Source organism: Astatotilapia calliptera, chromosome 6, assembly GCF_964374335.1.
Source record: "Astatotilapia calliptera chromosome 6, fAstCal68.1, whole genome shotgun sequence".
Classification (NCBI taxonomy): Eukaryota; Metazoa; Chordata; class Actinopteri; order Cichliformes; family Cichlidae; genus Astatotilapia; species Astatotilapia calliptera.
The window spans coordinates 25,937,317-25,957,066 of record NC_137427.1 but is presented as its reverse complement, the minus strand read 5'-3'; the positions used below and the strand labels follow the sequence as shown (position 1 = coordinate 25,957,066).

Here is a 19,750-nt window from a genome sequence, read left to right as displayed (position 1 = left end):
TTACAGCAGCTGGGAGGATCAGGAGTGTTGCCATATATAAACTCCTCTCAGCTAATGTTTACAATTACAGCGGTAGCAAATTAGAGATTGGTGGCCAGTTTGCATATCAAACAGCGCTGAGGAGGTGCTGGTGTGCTGGGAAGTGTTTATTCAGCAAACAGCAGTTTAATTGGGAAAATAATTTTCCAGCTGCTGCAGATATGGGACAGAGCGTGTCTGTGCTATTCTGTATGTGTGCATTTACAGTACTTAGTGTGAGGCTTATGAATAATTAAAACCAGCCAATGGGAAATAATAGCCCTAGCTTTTTTCACTGGCCTCCATCATGATAAGATCACCAGCCACACACTGTCTTTAATAGACCTGTCAGGATTCACTGAATGTGTCAGCTGCCATTCTGTGCCCGACGTCTAATTGATCCTCAGAGAGATTGTGCGCAGAGAGAACTTCTCATAAAGTGTGGGAACCCACAAGCATTGGCAAAATGTTTGAGACTCAGCTATAAGTCCACATGCTATACAGAAAGAAAAGCTTAAACTGGGGCAGTCTTGATTCCTGATTAACTGTTGGTTGATGTTCTTCTTATGTAATGCTGTGTTAGTTTCACTCTAAATGTAGCAGGACTCAAACCTTCCAAAGAGTTACTCTTTTGTCTCTTCCAGAATAAAAGTCCACAGAATATTTTTCCACAAGTCTCGGGGATCATCCAGATGTTTTATTTGCAAATTTGTCCTTTTTGGTCAGCAGTGGTTTTGTCCTTGAACACCATGGATGTTTGCCCAGCTTCTTTCATTTTGAATCATGAACTTTGACCTTAACCGAGACAAGTGAAGCCTGCAGTTCTTTAGATGATGTTCTTGGTTCTTTTGTGACCTGGATGAATTGTCAGCCCTTTTGGAGTAATTTTGGTGGTGTATGTACAGTTACACTTCAGGGAAAATTTACCACTAATCCAAGTTTCTCCATTTGTGGTTAATGCCTGTCACCGTGGTTCACTGGAGTCCCAAAGCCTTAGAAATGTGTCTTCAACTCTTTCCAGTCCTTTAAGGTCACTTCCTTTTGGATCATTGTGCTCCTGTTGCATGCTACTAAAAGTCCTGCTCTGACCATGTGCATATAAGGACTAATGTGATGCAAGGTACATGCTCCTGTCATGGTACTGGGATCTTGATTTAATATTCCTTGATGATTGTTATTCCTGTTTTTGGTTATAGTTTGTTTGTGTTTCGTGATCTTAGTTCTTCCTCCTTTTGTATTTTTCTTAGCCTGTGTTTAGTCTCTGTCCCCATGTTTTCTATTTACATGACCTGGTTCCACATCTCATGTCTAGTCTCCCTTGTCTGTATATGTTCCCTCTGTTACATATCTCTGTCACGGTTGTTAAAGAGTGGACTCAGGCGCGGAGCTCAGAAATAATGACAGTGCATTTATTTACAGTGCAGCAAGGTGACAACAGTTCAAATGTGCAACAATGGTGATAGTGCGTCCCTCCTTCCGTGTAAGCCCGTGCGTGGTAGTGAGTGCCCGTCTCTCCTCCAAGTGCTTCCTTAGTGTCCGTAAATCCTCCGTCAATCCCTGGGTGAACACACACACACACACGACAGCAGAATGAGTACGAAGATCAGACAGCACTTCAATAACGTTAGCGACTCGAAAACACTACCAGGCTTAGTGCAATACTCCAGCGCTGTCTGTCGCTCAGCCACACCATTAAGTAGCCCTGCTGAAGATGGTAGTTGATTGGCAGCAGCTGGTGGATTGACTGCAGGTGCGGCAGCTCCGGGCGACAGCACTTCCGGGTCGGAGGTAGCCTGTTGCTAGGTTACCTCCTAACACATCACAGCGGAGCCGGAGGGGAAGACAGGGCGGTAGGAGAGACACATACACACGCACACAGATATACACACACTGGCAGATCGACCGGTCAGGGCGCTGTCAGATCCTGACAGTATCCCCCCTCTAATGGGAGCCACCTGGCGACCTACCAAACTTGTCAGGGTGCCGGCGGCGGAATTCTCTCACCATGGCGTCATCGAGAATTGCAGACCGCGGCACCCAGGAACGCTCTTCCAGACCATACCCGTCCCAATCCACCAAAAACTGAAAGCCCCTACCGCGGCGCCGGGCATCCATAATGCGGGTGATGGAGTACGCCGGGGCGCCGTCGATAATCCGGGCGGGTGGCGGGGGCCCGGGAGGCGGGCACAGCGGGCTAGTCCGAACAGGCCTCACCTGCGAGACATGAAAAACATTGTGAGTTCGCATGTTACGAGGCAGGCTCAACCGAACCGTCACTGGATTCAACACAGTTTGGACAGGAAATGGGCCAATGAACATTCTTGGGCACTGGCCACTCAACCACCGCCTTGACCTTAGCTGGGTCCGCACGCAGCCGCCCCTGTTCCACCACAAAGCCCAGGAAAGACACAGTTGGAACATGGAACTCACATTTCTCAGCCTTCACAAACAGGCGGTTCTCCAATAAGCGCTGCAGTACGAGCCTCACATGCTCCACATGTTCTGCTGGGCTCCGGGAAAACACAAGGATGTCGTCTAGGTAGACAAAAACACAGTGGTTAAGGAGATCATGCAGCACATCATTAATCATAGCCTGGAAAACAGCAGGGGCATTGGTGAGCCCAAAAGGCATCACCAGGTACTCGAAATGTCCAAGGTGAGTGTTGAACGCTGTTTTCCATTCATCCCCTTCACGAATCCGCACCAGGTGGTAAGCATTGCGGAGGTCCAATTTGGAAAAAACCGTGGCGCCCTGGAGGAGCTCAAAGGCGGATGCCAGCAAGGGCAAGGGGTACTTGTTCTTGATCGTGATCTTATTCAAACCCCGGAAATCGATACATGGCCGGAGCGACTTGTCCTTCTTCGCCACAAAGAAAAATCCCGCGCCCAAAGGGGAAATGGAGGGTCGAATGATGCCGGCCGCCAAGGAGTCATTAATGTACCGTTCCATCAACTCCCGCTCGGGCTTGGAGATGTTATAAAGCCGACTGGTGGGCAAGGGAGCGCCGGGAATCAAATCAATGCCACAGTCGTACGGGCGATGGGGCGGAAGCGAGGAGGCTTTGTCTTTGCTAAAAACCTGGGCCAGGTCATGATACTCAGGCGGAACACCAGACAAATCAGGAGGCGCAACAGGCTCCGCGGAGCCAGCGACCGTCGCACCAAAAGTCGCGGAGCGCAAGCACAAAGCGTGACTCTGACCGCTCCACCCCGAAATACGGCCCGTGGCCCAGTCGATCTGCGGATTATGTTGTTGCAGCCAGGGATAGCCCAACACAAGGGGAGCATCAGGAGATTTAAAAAGAAACAAACTGAGCTGCTCCGAGTGATTGCCAGAGAGGGTGAGTGTGATGGTTCGAGTGCGGTGAGTGACCGTAGTCAGAGGGCTGCCGTCAAGAGCCGAAACCTGGAGAGGTTCAGGGAGAGGAACAATGGGTACGACTAATTTATGAGCTAGTGATTCATCCAAAAAAACTCTGCTCAGCTCCAGAGTCAATCAGCGCGCTACACGGGTGAGTAAGGGAATGAAAAATCAGCTTGGCCGGACAACTGAGATGGGGAACAGAGTTAGCCGTAGCACCCGCCAGTATCCCCACAGCTACTGGCGGGCGGAGTCTTTTACTCGCTTCGGACAGGTATCAGCCCAGTGTCCCCTTTTCCCACACACGAAGCACTCACCCGTGCACTGTCTTCTCCTCCGATGCGAAGCACCGAACCGAGCCCGGCCCAGCTGCATCGGCTGTTCCTCATCCTCTGCTGGGTCTTCTTCTTCCTCTCGCCAGTGAGAAGGAAGCAACCCGGTAGGCGCATCGGCGCCCCCTGCCAGCCGTCGTCCTTCACCTGCCTGTCTAACGAACTCTCTCGTATGATTATCCAGTTGAATGCACATATTAATCAAAGCGCTAAGGGGTTTAGGTAGCTCTTTCGTAGCTAACTCACGTTTGAGTTCTTCGTTTAGGCAGTTCAGGAAGGCTCCCCGGAGTGCGTTTTCTGCCCAGCCCGTCTCCTCGGCCAGGATCCAAAAGTCAATGGAGAAATCCGCGACACTCTTACATCCCTGCTTTAGGGTAAACAAACGATTAGCAGCGCCATCTACATCCGTTCCTTTATCAAACACACAGCGGAACTTGGTCAGAAAATCCTGGTAGGAGATATTCGGTTGAACATTTAAAACGGCTTGTGCCCATTGCAGCGCCCGGCCAGTCATCAATTCCACCATAAGCGTGATCTTCACACAATCTGAGCCGTAAGCCTGTGTCTGTTGTCTGAAAATCAATGAACACTGCATCAGAAAGCCTCGACTCTTTGTTATATCTCCATCAAACTCCTCCGGAACCGGTAATGTATGTTCTCGCCTAGGTGGAGGTGGTGGAGGCGAAGGGGGTAGTGGGCAAGCTGCAGCCACACTTACTGATGGAGTGGGTTGCGGATTTTTAGCTGAGGTGCCGGGCGCGGTGAGTAACATACATTGAATGTTTGCAAGCACCTGTCGCATCGCTGTTTGTTCCGTCATGATGTGTTTCATCATGCTCTCGTGGCGGTCCAAAACTTCGCCCTGAACAGAGAGCTCTTGCTGAACTGGGTTTGAGTCCGCTGAGTTCATGGCTGGCTGGAGTATTCTGTCACGGTTGTTGAAGAGTGGACTCAGGCACGGAGCTCAGAAATAATGACAGTGCATTTATTTACAGTGCAGCAAGGTGACAACAGTTCAAATGTGCAACAATGGTGATAGTGCGTCCCTCCTTCCGTGTAAGCCCGTGCGTGGTAGTGAGTGCCCGTCTCTCCTCCAAGTGCTTCCTTAGTGTCCGTAAATCCTCCGTCAATCCCTGGGTGAACACACACACACGACAGCAGAATGAGTACGAAGATCAGACAGTTAACGTTAGCGACTCGAAAACACTACCAGGCTTCTTTAAGTTGCTTGAAGACGTTTCACCTCTCATCCGAGAAGCTTCTTCAGTTCTAAGGTCAAATGGTGGAGAGTCCCAGATATAAACCTAGTGGGAGTGACCCCCCACAGAGGGACAAAAGGACCCCCTGATGATCCTCTAATCGCCTGAGCCAAGGTGTGAAACTGGGTGTGGGTCCCAATCAGCCAGAGTTTCGGGTGTGTTCATTGTGAAACCTGGCCCCACCTTATCATGCGAATTCCTGAGGTCAGATGGCCCAGGATGTGAGTGGGCGTTAAGGCGTCTGGGAAGGGATCTCAAAACTGGATTATAGATGGATTATAGATTATCAGGGGGTCCTTTTGTCCCTCTGTGGGGGGGATACTCCCACTAGGTTTATATCTGGGACTCTCCACCATTTGACCTTAGAACTGAAGAAGCTTCTCGGATGAGAGGTGAAACGTCTTCAAGTAACTTAAAGAAGTCCAGACGCTTTTCTTTGCAAGCTCCTTTGACTACGATGACCTGGATGACTGAGAACCTTCACAGACATACTACCAGGCTTAGTGCAATACTCCAGCGCTGTCTGTCGCTCAGCCACACCATTAAGTAGCCCTGCTGAAGATGGTAGTTGATTGGCAGCAGCTGGTGGATTGACTGCAGGTGCGGCAGCTCCGGGCGACAGCACTTCCGGGTCGGAGGTAGCCTGTTGCTAGGTTACCTCCTAACACATCACAGCGGAGCCGGAGGGGAAGACAGGGCGATAGGAGAGACACATACACACGCACACAGATATACACACACTGGCAGGTCGACCGGTCATGGCGCCGTCAGATCCTGACAATCTCAGTGTGAAGCCTGTATCTCTGAGTCTGTCTTTGCATCGTGTTTCCTGTTTTACTTTGACAATCTGTGTCCTATGTCAGTGTATCATGCTTTGCTTCCTGTGCCTCGATTAGCCCCAGCTGTGCGTCCCTCCTGATTTCCATTCCCTCGTTACTCCCTGGTGCATTTAAGCCCTGTGTTTTTCTCTGTTAGTTGTTGTGTTGTACCGTCACTGTGCTATTTTTCCTCCCTTTGGCAGCATTATGAAGTTTTTAAGTTACTGGTTTGTTTTTCTAGTTTATGCTTAGTATTTAGTTTCTTTAGTCCAGTTTAGTTTCTGGTTTTCATGTTTTAGGTTTTAGTTTGTTTTTTGTGAAGTTTATTTCTTCTAAAAGTTTTTTCAGCAACAAAAGCTGCCGCTTTAACTTTCATTCTGCATACGATTCCTGCATTTGCGTCCAACCTCCTGCCTGCCAAAGCACACACCATGACATCTCCAAAAGTTGCAGGGTGCCAAATCTGGTAATTAGGGCTGTGGTTACTATTTTCATAGTGGGCTGTCTGTCCAACAGCTTAAACCTGGCCTAAACTAGGTCACGCAACAGGACAATGATCCCAAACAGAGCAGCAAATCTACAACAGAATAATAACAGAATCAATGTGCTACAGTAGTTCATCAAAGTCTAACATAAAGGTTGTGCTATGATGACATAAAATTTGATGTTAGCTCTCTGAGTGAGCTTCATGATGAAATTAGGATCTGGTCATCTGTAGGTAGCAGCACTAATGGGGGAATTCTATTGATTAGAGTTATGTACTGTCCTTGATGTTTATTGCTGATTGTTTGTGTGTGAGAGAAAGAGACAGGAAGAGAGAGTTACTCTGAGAGAAATTGGGAAAGACATCAAGCCCCAGAGAGCTTGAAAAGGGCGGAAAGAGCTACATTATCTAACTCTATTTACAGACTCATTATATGGTGCTTTTACCGACTCGGATAGAAACAGCTGTATAGTTCACCAAATTCACTGTCCAGTCTAACAAAACTTACAGGTGCTTCCCCTCCACTGGCTATTCCCTTCCTATTATTTCTCACCTTGGATCTGCCTGTGGTGGAGGAGTCATTAGGAAGTGAGCAGACTCACTTTGTCAAGGGAGCCGTACAGTCCCTTGGCCTTCAGGCTGAGTCAGGCTGAGCAGGACCTTTTATAGTGTTGCTTTCACAGAAAAGCAAGTGAAGAGTGAAGAGTTGAGACACGAAAAGGATACCAGTAATGGGAGACAACGGTAATGAGAGAAGAAATGCAAAAGATATAGAGTGCATCTCTTGGGTTGTTGTTTTGTTGTTTAACTTAACAACAGATAAGCGTTGCCTACTGGAAACTAATTATCACTCTTATTTTAACTTACATCCATCAGTCAACTTTAAACAAACAAGCTTTACTTTACTGCACACTTCTAATAAATCATCTATTATAGATATTTTTTTATATCACAATATGCCATTTTTACATTTACTTTGAGTCGCAACTCAAGCTGTCTTTGGTCTACAGTATATGAATGCTAATCATTTGTAAGCGACAGCTACCGGTGAATGCATCATAGGAACTGCATGGGGCAGTGCAAAAACATATTCTTCAGCCCTAAAGGGAAAGTTTCAGCAACACATACAGTAGAATGACTAGTTACCTCTGTATCAGTGCCAGTTGTCAGAGCAATCAAGCACCCAGCTGGGCTATTATTTGGTGCCACCGAGGTGGTTTCAAAAGTAATAGGATTTCTTGCCCTCCAGAAACAGAGTGGTCCTTCAGTGTGTGTTTGACCAAGAAGAATGGAGAGGCAGAGGGAAAGCAAGTGCAGGACAGAGTGGGGATTTCTCTTGATTGAAAACAAACTCATTGTTTCCCCTTAGGCAGAAACACAGTTTTACTTCCAAAATAGTTTTTTATTGATTTTTTTTCCCCCTTCTCTTTGTCATGTCAACCTTATTTTGTCCAGTTGACATTCTTTGTTATGTTGATAAGAAGTGTAAGAATAGCAAGGGTCAGAGCGTAAGAGGTGCTGTCATGTCTTTGTATCATTTCGCTTGTTTGTTTGTTTGTTTTTTAATAAGCAAGAACTCCCTAACAGTGTTTCATCCTAGGTGTCCATTAACCAAAACATTAAAAAAACAGAAAACGCATTCACACTCCTCACAGGTGGATCCACGTGTTCTCGGCTTACGTAAGTCAGGTAAATTGCATAGTCAAGCTTTGGGGAAATGCAATTTGTTAATACCGTACTGTATGATAAAAGCCAGGCTAACTGACAGCAACTGAAAAATTACAGCACAACTGAAGGCCCGCTCTGTCACAAAGCACCAGTTAGGCATGTAATAGAAAAAAGTGTGGACATCAGAGTGGGTGATGTGGTGATGAATGCGACCTGCACAGAGAGAGTGAAATTGAAGCTTTTTCGGCACAGCACTTGCTACCGGGGATTTCTCTCATAGTTACAAACCCTACTGCATTTCTGCAAATTTACATCAACACTTTAGAGAGAAGAAGAGGACAAACACAGCATAGTGTAGCGTAACAAACAGAATATTGGAGCATAAGACACTGTAATGCAGTTAAAGACGTTTGGGTTTGAATGGGGGGGGGGGGTCTTTTCCTTTTTTCTTTAATGTCTAACATTATGATTTGTTGTTGATGGAAAATAAATCAGCAGTCTGAACATTCTTATTCTTTGATTAAAATATATCCTGATGCATCTCATCTCATGATTAGTTTCCAGGTTACTTCCAAGCTTTCGTTGTGCAATATGTTATAAGCTAAATCCTCAGTCAGTGTTTTTTTTTTAGCCAGTAGCGTGAGGTTGCTGGATGGTGTGTTGTAGCCTGGAAAATTATAGAGTACTGGCCAGGGCTGCCCCCAGAATGGCTCGTGGATTTTCATGTGTGGTGCTCAGTGAATAGGAATGATTGACTGCTGGTGAAATGTACCAGTAGGTGTAAGGACCACATCACATTGTCCCCAGGGTTATGGAACTCACTCTCTGTGAAGCAGCTCACTGGTCCCGAACTCTAAATCTAAAAGTCAGAATCTCCCTTGTATCGACAGCAGCCGGTTGAATTGGAAAGACACTTAGTGAAGAAGCCCACTGGGAGGTATGCTGGGGAATATATCCATGACATGCTGGAGGGGTCTTTATTGTGCTGGTCAAGGAGCTTCATGGATTTCTAAGCCTCAGAGAGAACAGGGGGTAAGCAGAGCTGCCCAGAGATGGTATTACTCTTGCTTCAAGGATTGCAAACATGTCCATCAAAAGCAGAAATGCTCCGAATCAGACAAGCCGGTAAGCTTATTGGCCAGCCTTTGCTTAGCCTACCTACACTTTTCACATCTCAAATACCATGAAAGGCTCAGTCCTCATTCTCTGTCTGTTTCTATTCAATGAACTGAGATTTCAGCACTTGCCATCTGGCTTGCAATTAACAAATCAAAGGAACCTAAAGATTAAAAAAAAAAAGAGTGCTTTATCTGCATCCAGTGCTGTGGAAACAGAGAAGCTGGAGGGAAAAAAAGGCGCACTACAGTAAAACTAATCTACAGCAAAATGCTGTTTGATCAAATAAAGAAACAAAGAGAAGATTCTTCAACCTGCTTTGTAGAAGAATGACAGTAAATGTGATATGGAATTAAAACAATGCAAAAAAGTTCCATTTGTTCACATGTCGCACATAAAAGAAAAAAAAGCAATCAGAGACTAGAAGTCTTTGTGTGCAAGAGAAGTGCAACGTATGTCATAATTAGTTTTGTTTTTAAAAGTGCATCTGCCTTCCAATAATTAGAGTCCAGGTTGAAGTTTTGCACCAAATGATATTCCTCAGTTAGCCATGCAACAGCTTCTCTGAACATATGTTTATAAAGAGCGATAGTATTTTCATATGATTTATTCATAATTATGTTGTCAGCGCTGATCAGTGCTGCACATGCTCTGCCAGTGGTGGTTGTCCACTTGATTTGGCTGATTTCACCTAAAAGCGTCCATTAAATGGACTGAACACACAAAGTGGTTGGGTTGTCTGACTTTTTGTTGGAGTGGCTGTAGCTCAGGAGGCCAAGCAGGTAATATACCAATTGAGAGGCTGGTGGTCAATAGCTGCTCCGAACTACATACGAAAGTATCCTTGGGCAACATACTGAACTTTAAGTTTCTCTCTGATGTGATCATTGGTGTGTGAACGTTAAATAGAAAGCAAAGAAGTGCTTGGATAGAAATGGGTGAATAAGGCACATGTATAAAGTACTTGGACCAACCCATTTATATCTGTATGTTTTTTTTTTTCTTCCTTCGTGTTCCCCTCCCTACAACTCAACTGGTCTTTGCACTTGCACATGGGAGTGGTGTCTTCCTGTTTGAAAGGCACCCCCCTTCCAGCACACATACTGTGACCTCATCTGTGTTGAGAGGATTGTTGGTTTTCACTGCAATGTTCTAGACTCTACATTATATGAGCTGAACTGAAGTACATTTCAAAGTTTCACTCTTTGAATTCAAAATGGAATTAGGTGGTTTAACTTGTTCCCATCGTAAAAGAAGAATTTATGTATTTATAATTTATTCAGATTAACTGATGAATTAATATAATTCTTTGCAGCTCTAATCATCTTTAAGGTCAAATGTATTCCCAGTCCCAAATCTGAACTGCATAATGAAACAAACAGATAATATAGGTAATATAGCTGGCAAGTTTCAGATCTTTTTATTGACTTTGTCTCCACACTCATGGATATATAAGGATAAGCCCACCAGTGCTGAGCATTGCTCTATTGACAGACTTTTAAATTTTCCGCTTGAATGCATGGTAGGTATAACAGTGCAGGCTTCAGGAGATGAAGGCGTGAAAGAAGACAGGACAAAGACAAATCACTGATGCTTTTTATTGAATCTGTATGTCAGGTCATTCCTATCTTTCTAGCTTGTTGTGGTCTCTTTTAAAGATTCACTCAGGTTTATAACAGGAGCCAGACTCTCACACTTGAGATCCCATAAGATAAGGATAGTGATTAATTGCCATTTCTCCATTTTTCTCACCATCATTACATGTGAAATGCTGCAAAATCCCAGGTGTAAGCATTCACATCATGGTTGTCCATGGGAACATCAACATACCACGGTCTCTGTGGTGTTGCAATTGTAACAGCTCCTGCAAATCCCCTCATGCTTCAGCGGTTTCATGCTCCATGAGCAAACCCACATGAACAAAAACAAGCACCTTTTGCAGCTCGGTTTTATTTTTCCGAGTCCACTCTACTAAACTCTTGGATTCATAGCCTGCCCGTCCTTTGAAAAACAATAACGAATAAGTGGATTGTGAAATTTGATGACTTGCTCTTGTAATGCCATGTGTCCTAAACTGTAATGAGTTTTCCTCTCCATAGACCATATTTTCTCTGGTGGTGTGTCAATTTACATTCATTATAATCATCACAGTCTCCAGTGAGCTTCCCGTTTCATCCCAGTCATTTCTAAGCAGAGCTAGCAGTAGACAGAACAGGCATTACTCACAGGAAATTCACAGTTTCATTTGTATAGTGTGTTGCAGGCTGATAACAAGCTTTTGTTGGGAGGCTATTGGCATACACTAAAGTAAGCTTAATGAAACTAATGAGAATGTCTCATGGGACATCAGAAATGTAGCTGTAACAGTTTTTAAAGCTCATTAGTAAAGCATTTAAATGTAATTCATTACACAGAACGGCATGTTTTAGGGTTGGACTGTCACACATTTGCATAATGTAATATTAAAAGAGAGTAAGCATTTAATAGATTGTGTGAGCTGAACCCTCCTCCTCTTTCTTTACACAGTATGAGAGTGTATGTCTCTGTAATTGTGCACAAGATTTTCCTTTAATTAAGGAGTCGCTTTTGCTCATTAACTGCAGTTGTTTTCATTATTGGCAGACAAAGAATTAGTGTTTATGATGATAACTTTGTCAGAGTGTGTGGAGGGTAGAGGTTAGGGCTGAAATGCAGGAGGCTAAAGGCTGAATAAAATTTGCTTTAATAGCTGTTTTCAATATTTCTGCACATATTAAGTCCAGAAAGTTACACAAACATATTTCACGAGTATAAAAATATGTCCCAGTAAACAAAAAAAAAGGTGAGCAAACCAAGACAGGGAGCTAAAACAGACACTTTGACAAAGGAAGGGAAGGACTACACAACCAGTCTTACAGCAGCTCATGATTTAGTCATGATCTTTAATGTACTGATGTGTGTTTCTGGATGACAATTTGAATTTTTGATCTTCCACAACTGGAGTTTTCCAACATTATTTTCATCAGTCCACTCTCATATGTACCAATTGATGCGCATCAACACAACATGAATGTTTTTCACTTTTATAAAAGTAAGAAAAGTCTGCATTAGGTGGTTGGAGCCAGTTCGCCATTCACACCAGTAACCCAGCTTTGAATCATACACATCACAGATTTTTACACATCATTTGCATCATTTTCAATCATCCATCCATCCATCTATCCATCCACGTTTGGTTCGAGGGGGCAACAGACAGAGCGTAGAAGCCCAGACTTCTCTCACCCCAGCCACTTCTTCCAGCTCATCCCGAGAGACATAATCTCTCCAGTGATTCCTGGATCTGCTTCGGGCTTCCTCCTGGTACACACCCAGAATACCTTATCTAGGAGGCGTCCAGCAGGCATCCTGGACTGGCTCCTTTTGATGTGGAGGAGTAGAAATCTCCTCTACTCTGATTCTCTCTCGAATGACCGAATCCTCACACTATCTCTAAGGAAAGTCTCAGCCAATCTTCGAAAGAAACTCATTTCTGCCGCTTTCACAACCTCATTCTTTCTGTCACTACTCAGAGCTCATGACCATAGGAGAGTGTAGGAACGCTGATTGGCCAGTAAATCGACAGCTTTACTTTTAATACACATTTCAATACACTTTACCACAACAGATCTTAGAGCACCCGCCCCAATCCATCTGCCAATCTTGTGTTATGCTTTCCACTTACTTGTGAACAAGACCCAGGGATACTTAAACTCCTCCACCTGAGGCACTAACTGTTTTAACTGTATTAATTAGTAGCTAGGATAGGCTCCAGCACCCCACGACCCTCAACTGGATATTCAGAAGAGGATGGATGGATGGATGGAAAAAAAATGTTAAAGAGACACTGGTGATGCTACAATAACAAAAAGAGGGTAAAAAAATCACTAATTTTACAAAAAAAACAACAACCGAGAACTTGTCACTGTAATTGTTGTTAGAAGAACCGGAAGTGAAAAATATCATATGAACTGAAGCCTAAGCATAAAAGACCCCAAGTGGAAACAAAACAAACCCCAGAACTCATGTATGAACTAATAATTAAATACTCAAGAACAGCACAAAACCCTAGGACCATAACAAACTTTAAAATTTTAAGGCACACCAGTTAAGGATCAGTACAGCTCTGCGGTCCATCAGTTTACTTTAACCATAGTGACATGCTTACATATTAACCACATTCTGTGACAGGACATGTAGAAACCCAGACATGCACCTACTGTCAGCTTACCCTCCATCTGCATGATTTTAGAGAAGATACTGTATGCTTATGAGGTTTCACTCTACCGCTGGACAGATTGAATACGACATGGTCACTGCACCATCAGGCTGGCGAGAGCACTGTTCATTATTATTTTTCAAACCCTTGGCCCAATTGAAAAAACATTGGATTAGGTCCATTGCACAGTTTACATTATCCTACATCACGGCTCCCCCAGGGGGCTATTGAGGAGGTGACGAGAATGAAACCACATGCTGTTAAATCTGTCTGAACTGAAGACAAAGAAATTCTCTTTGATCGTGTCTGTACCAGAGGGATGTTTGGAAATTATCCTTAGTGGGATGACATCAGACTAAATCAGAGGTTCAAATACTTCAAGGAGAGGGCACCTTGACACCTTAAATGTGGATGTCTTAAGGGTTCCTTTCTTTTTCAAATCTGCTTTTGTTCCTGACAGGAAGTTGGCAGGAAGTTGGTGGACATGCCAAGATGGCACATCAAAAAGGAGCCATCAGTCTTTCTGAGCCAGTAATATAATGTTGAAATGTACCTAAAAGTAAGACTAACATCAAAGAAGAAAAAAACAAGAGGGAAGCTCTCAGTCACACAGACCTAGAGACTGGCCTGCGACCCCATCGAACTAAAGCTCGTTAGAGAAAAACGTTTATATCTTAACCAGTTGGCGAGTGGTTCCTGGAGGTTTCTGGCAATCACAAGGTGAACCTGGTTGGAAGGAGGTATATGGGCCTACACTGAAAACCTCTTGTGTTTTGCTTTACTGTGACTAGATTGCTTCCCTGTAGTTTCTGTGGAAGACACCAAATTGCATTGGTAATTCACAGTTTTCACCAATAATTTGAGGTTTCAAAAGATTATTCTATCTTTGTCAACAAACACACTTTTGGAGTTTGTCACCTGATTTGTTAAAAGAGTCACAAATCACGTCTATTCCTTGTCCCATATGTATCTTTTTTAAAACAATTTCACAAATATCAAAAACAAAGCAGCATAATTCAGTAATGTGAGGTTACAAGTTTTGTAGTAAGCATTCTGTATTTGTATATTTCATGTCAACTTGTTCAGAGGAAACATTTTAAACTAATCGTTTGGCTCAGCAGGTGTCATTGCGCTGAATGTTGAAATCCAATACATCTGTCTTGGAGACAGAAGCTTTGATAGATTGAACCCTCTGGCTGGAAGAGATGAAATCCAGATCCATGTAAGGAACTATCATCCTCCCACAATCGACAAAGCCTACAACCATGCTTTAACATCTTCAGGTTCTGAACTGCCTTTTACCACTGAGTTTAACCACTGTCAGAAATGTAAGTAAAATCACAAAAATACCTCTCCTTTGTGTTAGCCAGGACTATATGTAATAGAATAGCCTTTATTGTCATTGTACAGAGTACAACGAAATTGGAGTGCCACTCCCTTGGTGCAAGTTTCAATAATAAATATAAATGTAAAATATAAAAAGTACAAAAAAAACAATCGTAAGTACTCAGACAATAGTATGTACAATATATACAGGATAGCAGCATTAATATAATGACAGTATGAATAGCAGCATAATATAATGACAGTGACGGTATGGAATAGGTTCAATTGTTTTTGTGCTTATTTACTACGGTGGTAGCTCTGGGAAAGAAGCTATCCCTGAATCTGTTTGTCCTGGTTTTATGTGACCTGTACCGTCGGCCTGACGGTAATAGTTCAAACAGTTGGTTGCTGGGGTGAGAGTGGTCCTTGATGATATTGCCAGCTCTGCTGAGGTACCTAGAGTTTGCAGTGACCTCCAGGCTGGGCAGAGAGCAGCCAGTGATCTTCTGGGCTGTGTTGATGACCCTCTGCAGTACTTTCCTGTTCGCAGCTGAGCACCCTGCATACCATGTTGTTATGCCGTACGTTAGGATGCTCTCTATGGTGGCTCTGTAAAATGTCACCAGCAGCCTCTCCTCCAGGTTGTTCCTCCTGAGCACTCTCAGAAAGTGGAGACGCTGCTGGGCCTTTTTAACCACCGCCGTGGTATTTGCAGTCCAGGAGAGGTCATCAGAGATCTGCACGCCCAGAAACCTCATGGAGTGTACCCTCTCTGCACAGTTCCCGTGAATGTAAAGTGGGGCCGGGTCTACTCTGCCCTTCCTCAAGTCCAAGATAAGTTCTTTAGTTTTCGTGGTGTTCAGTTGGAGGTTGTTAACTGAACACCACTCAGTCAGTCTGTTGACCTCATCTCTGTAGTCCGACTCATCCCCCCTTGAGATGAGTCCAACCACTGTGGTGTCATCCACGAACTTTATGATGGTGTTTGAGAGATGGGTAGGGGAGCAGTCGGATGTGTAGAGCGTAAACAGGAGGGGACTCAAAACACATCCTTGTGGAGACCCGGTGCTGAGTGTGATGGTGCTGGACCGGTGGGGGCCGAGTCTGACAGACTGTGGTCTATTTGTCAGGAAGTCCTTGATCCAGAGGCAGATGGGGGTGGAGAGTCCCAGGTGAGACAGTATCTGGACCAGGATCTCCGGGATGATATGATTGAATGCTGAGCTGAAGTCCAGAAAGAGCATTTAATAACCTTGTACATACACTGAACAAAAATATAAACGCAACACCTTTGTTACTGCTCCCATTCCCCATGGGATGGACGTAGAGACCTAAAATTCATTCCAGATACACAATATAACCATCCCTCCCAAACAGTGGTCACAAATCAGTCCAAATGTGTGGTAGTGGGCACATCTGCTATATTGAGATAATCCATCCCACCTCACAGGTGTGCCACATCAGGATGCTGATCTGACATCATGAGTAGTGCACAGGTGTACCTCAGACTGCCCACAACAAAAGGCCACCCTGGAATGTGCAGTTTTTTGCGCTATTGGGGGTCTGGGGACCCAGAACCGGTCAGTATCTGGTGTGACCACCATTTGCCTCATGCAGTGCAACACATCGTCGCATGGAGTCTATCAGATTGTCAATTGTGGCCTGTGGAATGTTGGTCCACTCCACTTCAATGGCTGTGCGAGGTTGTTGGATATTCGTGGGAACTGGTACACGCTGTCGTATACGCCGGTCAAGCACATCCCGAACATGCTCAATGGGTGACATGTCCGGTGAGTATGCTGGCCATGCAAGAACTGGGACATTCTCAGCTGCCATCTGCCCTGAACAATGTGAACCATGATTCATCCGTGAAGCGCACACCTCTCCAACGTGCCAGACGCCATCGAATGTGAGCATTTGCCCACACAAGTCTGTTACGGCGATGAGCTGGAGTCAGGTCAAGACCCCGATGAGGACGACGGGCATGCAGTTGAGCGTCCCTGAGACGGTTTCTGACAGTTTGTGCAGAAATTGTTTGGTTGTGCAAACCAATTGTTCCAGCAGCTGTCTGGGTGGCTGGTCTCAGACGATCTTGGAGGTGAACCTGCTGGATGTGGAGGTCCTGGGCTGGTGTGGTTACACGAGGTCTGCGGTTGTGAGGCCGGTTGGATGTGCTGCCATATTCTCTGAAACGCCTGTGGAGACGGCTTATGGTTGAGAAATGAACATTCAATGCACGGGCGACAGATCTGGTTGACATTCCTGCTGTCAGCATGCCAATTGCACGCTCCCTCATTGCTTGTGGCATCTGTGGCATTTTGCTGTGAGACAAAACTGCACATTCCAGGGTGGCCTTTTGTTGTGGGCAGTCTGAGGTACACCTGTGCACTACTCATGATGTCAGATCAGCATCCTGATGTGGCACACCTGTGAGGTGGGATGGATTATCTCAATATAGCAGATGTGCCCACTACCACACATTTGGACTGATTTGTGACCACTGTTTGGGAGGGATGGTTATATTGTGTATCTGGAATGAATTTTAGGTCTCTACGTCCATCCCATGAGGAATGGGAGCAAAAACAAAAGTGTTGCGTTTATATTTTTGTTCAGTGTAGCTTGTACATGCCTGACATACCTGGCTTAAGATATCCTCCTGAGAACCGAGGAAAAGAGAATCTTCCCATTAAACTTTTTTCTATTTTCTTCCTCTTTGGAGGTAATAAAAGCCCCCCAAACACATGAGATATCAATGGAAAGCCCAGGATGTCCTCTACATCTGGGCTTAGTAGGGTAGCTCAAATACATCATACACAAATGTCCATTACAGAGAACATAAATGAATACGTTGATTCTCAGAGGATGTGGAAAATGCAGTCAGTGTAACTTAAATTGAATTTCAACACAGAACAACCAATTGCACGGGGAACATGAAGGATGCCAACACCAAACATGGCTCCCCAAACTCTTAATTTCATTGGACTTGAAAAGTGTAACTCTTCCATCCAGATGGGGCAGTCTCTCAAAGCTTCCTTCTCAGAGAGAGATATATTGGAGCCTAACACTCAATGACACCTGAAAGTTTAGTTTAAAATGATTTTTCTGAACAAATGTATATAAAATATAGCAACTATGCAGTGCTTACTCTGTAAAAAAACACCTGTAATCTCTGTCAGTATTGTAGTACTTTTTAAAAAAGAGTAGAAGATGAATGATATCAGGAAATGCCATGTGACTCATTACACCAATAATCTGGTAAACTGCTGTATATAAATGATACGATCAAATTTTTTATGACATTTTTTGTGTCATCAACTACCATAAAAAGGGCCATAAAAGAAGTGCAATGCTTTTTTTATTTTTATTTTTAAATTTTATCATTACTGGTCCAGAGCAAACTGCTGAAACTTCTGCTTTCATAGAGGTGAACATACTTGATGATGATTGCTTTATCAAGCACATTTGATTAGCAGCACCTGGCTGCTACTTAAAGTCTTAATTTCTATGGAAGCAGTAGTATTGTGATTACTGTGTCACAGGACTGTGAAAACTTTGCTTCACATGACTTTGTATGATTTGGGTTTAGCACCATAGATGAATATAGGGGAAAGAACATCATCATCATTCAATTTAGTCGTGGCATCATATGCTCTCAAAAGTACAGATTTACTGGAGTTTACCGTGTATATGTGTGGTTTTAAAGTAAAACAAATGTATAGAGCAAGTCTAAGCTGAGATGAATGTGTGATAGATTTTCTTGGTAGAAGGTTTCTCTGCAAATTGCTACAAAATTACCTAAAGTGATTCTCTTCTATCTCTATCCTATCCTAAACATCTGTATCCTGGTGTTTCTCCTGACTATAAGGGACAAAATTATGTGACTCTAATGTTAGTAAACAAACCTCAGCCCAACTGAACATGGGCTGTTTTTTTAGCACAAGTTAAACTGCATCACCGCTGTGATCAAAAAACCAAATGAGCGAATATCTTCTTTGTTTTGTTTTTTCTCTGCGTTTGCACTTGTCAACATGTAATGTTAATGGGATCCGAGGGAGCTAAATTGAACAGCTGTGATGAGCAATCTCCATACCTTTATGGCCAGATATAGTAAATAGTCTTGTTCTTGCGTTGTGCGCGATTATGATTATTAACTGTTTTTTGTTTGTTTGCACCGTCTATGTTAAATATTTGGACATCAGCCATGTTGCACAGGGACATTTTATTTGGCCTCTGTGTGTTCACCAGGTCTAGTAATGCTGGAGCCGTTCAATGTATCAAATCCTTCCTCTGGCGTTCTGGAGCCATTTTCAGGAACTCTTATAGCAATGAAAACCAGAAGGAGAATTTCTTTTACTCTCCTCAGCATGATCTGTTATAGTTTCTGTAATGGGTCAGTGGAAACTTTCGGTCATAAACACAGATGCTGTTCCCTAAAAGTAGCTTAGGGCAACAACAATAACTCTTGAGAGGTTTTGGTAAAGCACAGAACATGGACAACAGGAATGTAGTTGACATAAATATGTCCATGGGGGAGGGCAAAGTGTCGATAACATTTACAATAAATGGCTTGGTCTGTATTTGTATAGCGCTTTACTAGTCCCTAAGGACCCCAAAGCGCTTTACACAACCAGTCATGCACCCATTCACGCACACATTCACACACTGGTGATGGTAAGCTACATTGTAGCCACAGCCACCCTGGGGCGCACTGACAGAGGCGAGGCTGCCGGACACTGGCATTATTTACAATAATAGCTGTTCTTAGAGGTGCCAGTGGAAAAACTGCTAGTGCGTATGCATTATTGTCTTCATTTTGCCGGGGTTACATCAACAACCTATTCATCATCCAAGTCCTTAGATATGCAGTCTTGAAATATTGATTTGTTGTTGTTGTTTTTTTCACTTACAAGAGGAAGAAAAGAGGACTCATAGGTTACTGACAGTAAAGACAAACAGAGGTAAACAAACAGACTGTGCAACATATGCTGAAGCCTTATGTGCGGTGAGAATCTCTGAAGATGTGTTGCTACAATTTTAAATAAGAAAAAAGATTCAGACCTTGAAGAAACCATGTATATAAACTGATGTTATGTGGGAGTGAAGAAAAGCAGCTTTCCTTAAAATTAAATATATA

General features: G+C 43.9%; 2 long non-coding RNA genes across 2 annotated transcripts; both read right to left on the bottom strand.

Annotated features, from left to right (window-relative positions):
• Positions 1-1,406: 1,406 nt before the first annotated feature.
• Positions 1,407-1,831, bottom strand: LOC145429312 (uncharacterized). Its single transcript, XR_013909547.1, has 2 exons — positions 1,664-1,831; positions 1,407-1,575 (listed from the first exon to the last, which is right to left on the bottom strand). It is a non-coding gene; the product is annotated as an uncharacterized LOC145429312 (long non-coding RNA).
• A 2,844-nt stretch (positions 1,832-4,675) lies between these two features.
• Positions 4,676-5,633, bottom strand: LOC145429311 (uncharacterized). The gene is made up of 2 exons (XR_013909546.1): positions 5,466-5,633; positions 4,676-4,844 (listed from the first exon to the last, which is right to left on the bottom strand). It is a non-coding gene; the product is annotated as an uncharacterized LOC145429311 (long non-coding RNA).
• Between the last annotated feature and the right edge of the window lie 14,117 nt (positions 5,634-19,750).